The sequence below is a fragment of the Saccostrea cucullata genome, unplaced genomic scaffold (genome assembly GCF_032062105.1).
Source record: "Saccostrea cucullata isolate Sc308-1 unplaced genomic scaffold, CSIRO_AGI_Scuc_v1 ctg16437, whole genome shotgun sequence".
Lineage (NCBI taxonomy): Eukaryota > Metazoa > Mollusca > Bivalvia > Ostreida > Ostreidae > Saccostrea > Saccostrea cuccullata.
The window spans coordinates 6,652-13,386 of record NW_026941610.1 but is presented as its reverse complement, the minus strand read 5'-3'; the positions used below and the strand labels follow the sequence as shown (position 1 = coordinate 13,386).

The window sequence follows — 6,735 nt, the reverse complement described above, 5'->3', positions numbered from 1 at the left end:
GTAGAATCCATGACCCCAATAGGAGCTGGCTCTGACTGTAGAATGAGCTGAAAGTCGGAGAAAAGCCGTATTTATACAGTGGATGACGTCACAATGCATAGGTAAGCATATTTTTTGCACACGGCCCTAAACAAACTTGACTCGCTGCCAAGTATTTACCTGTGTAGTCAGCATAAAAAAAAACGTAGGTTAAACGTATTTTTTGTACAGGGCCCTTACAGATGATGCAACAGGTATAAAAGTCGCTGCCAAATTAGTAGTAGCAGCGTAGTGAATCGTAGTAGTAGCAGCGTATAGTGTAATGTAAACACAGTGTAAACACACCCCCGTATTTAGGGGCTATATGTACTGAATTGACCCAGCTATCCCCCACAGGGGCTGCACTCCCTTGACCCGCCTATCCTCCCACAGGGGCTGCACTCTATTGACCCGGCTATCCCCCCTCAGGGGCTGCACTCCGTTGACCCGCCTATTCCCTCAGCCCCAAAAGTGCACTCAGTTGACCCGCCCGGCCAGACGGTTTATACTACTTACATGAAATTAATTATATATTTTGTGATCCATGTTCATTACCATTTTCAGCTCTTATCTTGCATGTTTTGATTCTTTTAATAGTTGCTACATAAGCCATTACCTGAGATGATTTTCACAGCCCTTGCGTTTGATAGAAGTGGATATACATGTATAGATGCTTAGCCAATCAGACACTAGGCTTGCGAATATGGTGAGAACCAGTTCAAATTATAGTTCAAAACAAATAAACTAACTTTGATTTTATTAATTCGTGTCTTTTAGCATAAGATTAAAAAAATATTGCAACTACATGTATGCCAAGTAAACAACATTTAAAGGTTTATATTCTTAACATGCTTAATTTCCATATATTTCAATAATTTATAACAATGACTTCTGAAAGGTAATCTAAACATGCTAACTACACGGGTAATCGGGTATGTATAATTATTTTAAATCAAAAAGCTATAATCTTCTATGAAGTATACGTGCATTTTACAGGAATCCGGATGCTCACAAGATTTAAGACAAGAGCTGTATGAAAAAAAACTGGTAAGATTTCTTAATTATTTTCTTAATCAATAAAATCAGATGAATTGAAATTACATTATTTTTCAATGTAAGTCAGGAATTGAGCTTCAGCTCTAGCCTTTTCATTTTAGCTCACTTGAGCCATTTTAAGGCCTAACTGAATTTTTTGATCAGTGTCACAGTCTGGTGGTTGTCTGTTGTCTATAAACTTTTCATATTTTTACATTTATCAGAATTAATCCTTATTTGAAAAAAAAATTGCAAGATAATGAATTCATAATCTACAGTAAACTGATCTGCCAAGTAGAAAGAACCAATTGTTTTGTAGAGCTTTAGTTTATTATTTGTCATATATTTATATGGATATCATTAATGATACATCTTAATGGTCATCTCCTCTTTCAGCAATTGTGCAAGGAAAGTTTGAAGTGTCTGTTGGAATGATCAACATCGAACTTGCTGAGCATTCGTACTAAAAGTGAATCCGTTCGTGACGCCAATTATCTGTCAACCCTCTATTGCAAATTTCATGGGATATCTGTGAGGAAGTGATTCTATCAACATGTCAGAAGTTTTGGATCTTCCACAATTGGGATCTTTGGCACATACATTGGGGGAAAATAGCAACTGTTGATTTTATGGGATCTTTGTATCAATGTAGTTATGTGGTACATATATTTTTGCATTTACTACATGTGTTTGTCACTGTAGTCACTAACTTTGTACAGTAAATTTACATGGGCCACTGGCAGTTTATTGTAAATGTTTATCCTGCTGAGGTTGCAATGACCTCTCCCAATCCTTGGCCTATGTCATTTAATGAATCTTACCTCTTATTTTTAACACAAAATGCAGACTTTACTTTACTACATACATGTACCGGTATATCATACCTTGATTATCATGAATTTAACCAAAGCGATCCTCCAGTAATCATATTTTTTTTGGGATATTTTTGTTAATAACCTTTGATATAAAATACTTTGAAGTTTCAGTGAGAATACATACATTTAAAAAGTGTGCTTATATTGTACGTCCGAGAGGTATATGCTATTATATTTGTCTCAAAAACATTGTAAAAGAAACAGTGATTTTTTTATTTTGCAAATATAGATTTGATCTATGAAAATTTGTGATGTTATCAATTTTTTTTTGTAATTATTTGGTACTAATACAGTTTCCATTTTATTTTCCTGGAATTCCACGGATTTTCATGGAATTTCTTAAATTTACAAATAATCTGGAATTCCACGGATTTCCTCCGCAAATGTCTATTCTAGCATTGTTCCGCTTTTTTCCAGGCTAGATTTAAAATTCCATACCATTCCAGAAAAAGTTCCGTCCCAATACTCTCAAGAATTCCGTGTAATTCTGCGGAACAATATATATACGTGCAATTCCATGAAATTTGATATGGAATTCCACGGATCTTGCGGAAAATCTACATTAGGGTACTTGCGTGGATTTTTTTCTCATACTTTTGGATATGTTATTTTATTATGTGAATCACTCAATTTTACGGCTGCAGCAGTGCAACTCTCCGAAAAAAAATGTATTGACAGAACGGTCTATCAATCTATTTTTTTTTTTCGGAGAGCTACATGTACAGTTTTGCAGCTATTAATTTTAATTTTGATTTTACATTATAACGTGACGTCGTGATCCGACTTGTCGGATCACCACACTGGATTTTTACACGCGCAAGAAAAAAAAATCATATGCCTGCGTAGTACATCAGTTTCAGAGAGTGGTGATATTGATTCAGAAAACCAGTGTGATGATCGGAAATTTGGATCACGACGTCATGTCACGACTGCATAAAATCAACAGTAAAATTGAGTGATAATAAACATAAATATCAGTTTTTTGTTTTTGATATTTGATTTATTTGCCATAAATATTTAAATTGAAAATTCTGTAAAATTTTATTAAAAGCTACTTAACTTCTAATAGTTATAGTCATATTGAAATTTTGCCTCAAAAAGAAGCTTAATCAACAATCATTATTCTATTTATTGCTTTTTTTAAGTTTTAAGTCCCAACTGCTACTTTTCTCTTTCTTTGTTATAAGTACAAACCTGTAGAGCTACAGTTTCAACAGACACTTCTGGTGAGTGGAATTTGTGGCATATAAATTAATCTCATTGTATAAGTTTTCATAAAATCTAAGAGAAATTATTTAAACATGTTCAAGATTAGTAGAAAATGTCTTAACTTTAGATAAAGTTGTCACTAACAATTAGCAAATGAAACCAGTATACATTTTTTTCTTTATTTGTTCCAGGATTCGATGTAAATTGTCAGCTGGTCCGAGGAATTCTACTGAATGGCGTCGACGCACCAGCCAGATGCCTCTTTCAAAACATATGCATGGTTCAGTTCAGTGGGCTCTTTGGGTGTCCGTATTGCTATACCCCGGGAAAATCTGTAGACAAGGGACACAACATGGAAAGTCCAAACGGTCACCATGAGCTTAGAACCAACAATTCCCATGTGCAAAATGCAGAGGCGGCGGAGCGAAACAAAGGAACAGTTCAAGGTGTGAAGGGACTTGCATGGATTTCCTATACCTATCATTCTTTGAGGAATTGCTGTGTACTATATGCACTGTATTCTTCTATGTGTAAACTTCCTTCTGTTTTAAGTTTGAAATGTCTCTATGGAATTCTGTCCCCAGACCAATTTTTTCACTCCTGGTGTATGCCACTTATATTCTTCTTCAGGAAAAAATCACATTGAAAGACATTCATCAGAACAAGAGAATACTGTTGGAATCGTGTTGAACATCCCAGCCCTGTATGGTGACAGGTATGCAATTTCCAATGTCCATTTCCTTCGTCATCTGACAGAGTCGTTGATCAGGGTCCCCTGTAGTCCACATCATGTTTCTACTTTGAAGACTTCAATGAGACGGTTGTTCCATGGGACTCAAGGAATCAAGAAGCAATTTGTATGTATGTGTCCATCAATCTCTCCCAAGTATGGCCGAAACATTACGGGAGGGAAGCTGTGAACAAGAGCTTTTCAAAAGAATGATGGACAAAAAACATCAGTCAACACAAGAAAGAATAAGTGAAAAGTTGTTTGTTGTTGGTGCATACCATAGCCGACCAATGTCAACAGAGAAGCAGCATGCAATTTTACTAGTGGGTGGAAATTTACAGTCTGTTATCTTTTTCAAAAGACTCGATGCGCATCAACAAATTGTTCATTGTGGAGTACAGATCCACGTTTAGAAGAGACAATTGAGTGATTCACTTTAATGAAGATAGCTTTGGAAGAGTGAATAGTTTTGTTCAACATACAACTCTGTTCACCACAGTGTAATGAGAACTGTTGTGGTCAATCTTTGTGCCTTGGTGAAGGAGATGAACAGAACAGTTGAAGAACAAGACAACATCCCTCGCAGACACATCCAACAGACACATGGTTGCAGTGAGACCGAGTTTGCATTGAGAACGACTTTACAGCAGTTAACGTTAGAGACATAACTGATGTGTGCGTTTGTGATACCATTAATGACAAACTGTGTTTTGTGTCAGTCCTCCCGAACAAAGTGGAGAAAGAATAGCAAAATTTGGATCGAATTCATTTACAAACTGTGAAAAATGGTTATCGTAAGTGACAAACTGTGCTTTGTGTAAGTCCTCCGAAACAAAGTGGAGAAAGAATAGTAAACTTGAAGGAAACATATCTTTTTCTTTTTGTTATCTAATTTATTTTGCCATGAAAGTTTAAGGTAGTCCGATCCTCAGGTTTATAAAATTAGCAGGTAAGTAACCAAAAGTACTCATAAAAGTATCTCTGAATCCACAAAGTTATGTAGATTTATCCACAGGATTTCTTAAAAGCTAAAAATTAAAATGCATCATATTATAAAGGAAAAAATGTCAGATCTCCAATATTTTTGCAGAAAAAGCGAATTGGAATATCAGTAATGAATTCTCTAATTGCAAATTGATCAACTTATATATTTTAGGTTAAAAAACGATAGGCATCCAGGTATTCAGAGAAATTGCCATGATTTTTATATTTATTTGGTATTTTTTGTCTTCTATTTCTGTCATATATTCTACAATACATAGTGTATAAGGCTTTTGCTATCATTGCAAGACACCACAAATCACTCTTTAAATCATATCATGCTAATAAGCATTAGTATCTAAGGCTGGATTCAAGAAAATATTATTTCTCTAAAACTGTATTCATTTTTTCCCTTTAATAGGCTATAAAAGTCAACTTTTATAAGACCTTTTCTAAGACTTCCAAAAACCTTGAATCTTATAAAGATGAACATAATGAAAATTGTTGCATGAAAAAATTTCACTTTCAAGCTTCACTTTGATGCATTTCAAATAAAATTTAATTTTTGGAGTTATCCTTCCTGGCTGAGGATCGGATATCCTTAAGCTCATAAAAGTAAATTTTAAGTACAATGAAAAAAGACAGAGTCCAAATTAGGTTAAATAAGTACAGTGAAAAAAAAACTAAGTCCAACAAAAGTACAAAAAAGGTCATTGGCTTTCAGTCTACCTGGCCGAGTACCACAAAAGTATACTTTTTTAAACGTTTTTCTAAAACTCAAAAAAAAATTAGCAATAAAAAAGTAGCATAAACGTATTACTTTCTGTACTTTATTTTGGTTTTCAGATTTTTAGTATGTTAAAAAAAAAAAAAAGTTGATAACAAAATTGTTTTAAAAAACGAAAGAAAAAGTGAGCAAGCTTGCATACCCCATGCTCCCCAAAAAGTTTAAGAGCTGAAATTCTCTTTACTCAAAATATGACCAAAAATCTAAGTTGAAAAGTGCGAAAATTTCCCGAAAAAAAAATGAAAGATTCGAAATTTCCAGGTAATATGCACATCTACACATTGTGTTATAAATATCTGCAAAGTTTGAAGAAATTCTGTGCAGCGGTTTATGAGGAGTTGCGCTGACAAACTGTTTAGCTCTATATTCCAAGTATGGCCAAAAATCCAAGTCGTAAAGTGAGGAAATTCCCGGAAAAAAAAAGAAATCGGAATTTTTCTCTTCCTTCTCTTCTCTTCCGAGATCTTTTCTCGTTATAACGATATAGTTAACTCGTAATAACGAGATCTTTTCTTGACCTGTAAATACTTACAGCTTCCTGACTGGATGAAAAAAATCTGACCATTCCTCTCCCTGTTGATAATGTACCCGGTACTATCTTTGTAAACTATTGTCTTACTATCTTTCAGGCCTCTCTATCATCTAATCACCCTACAAACCAATATAAGCACATCAAAGTGTATCATTTAACACTATGCTAGGGGAAAAACTTGAAGTACGATTTACCAAAAGACCATTGCGAGGATTAGTTGTAGAAGTTAGTTGTGTAATGGGAGAGGAGAAAATGCAGCGGACCAGACCGGGATTCGAACCCGGGCCCCCTGAAACTCCGGTCAGGTGCTCTACAAACTGAGCTATCTGGCCACCGGCGATCGAACCCGGCTGACCGCCACATTCCTCCCTCCTTAAAGGTCTGTGGCCCTCCATAGACCCCAACCCGGGCTCATCCCTGGCAGGCCTCTCACCTTTCAATTCCAGGGCATGGCACGGCGCAGACCTGCCTACCCTTCCGCTTTTGGCGTAATTTTTCCACATTTTACCACAAAATTACGCTATTACGCCACTTACATTAATTTTACGCTTTTGATATATTTAAAATC

At 35.4% G+C, this 6,735-nt stretch overlaps 1 long non-coding RNA gene across 1 annotated transcript; it reads left to right on the top strand.

Annotated features, from left to right (window-relative positions):
- Positions 1-621: 621 nt before the first annotated feature.
- LOC134258169 (uncharacterized) lies at positions 622-2,079 on the top strand. Its single transcript, XR_009990104.1, has 3 exons — positions 622-724; positions 1,015-1,065; positions 1,450-2,079. It is a non-coding gene; the product is annotated as an uncharacterized LOC134258169 (long non-coding RNA).
- Positions 2,080-6,735: the final 4,656 nt, after the last annotated feature.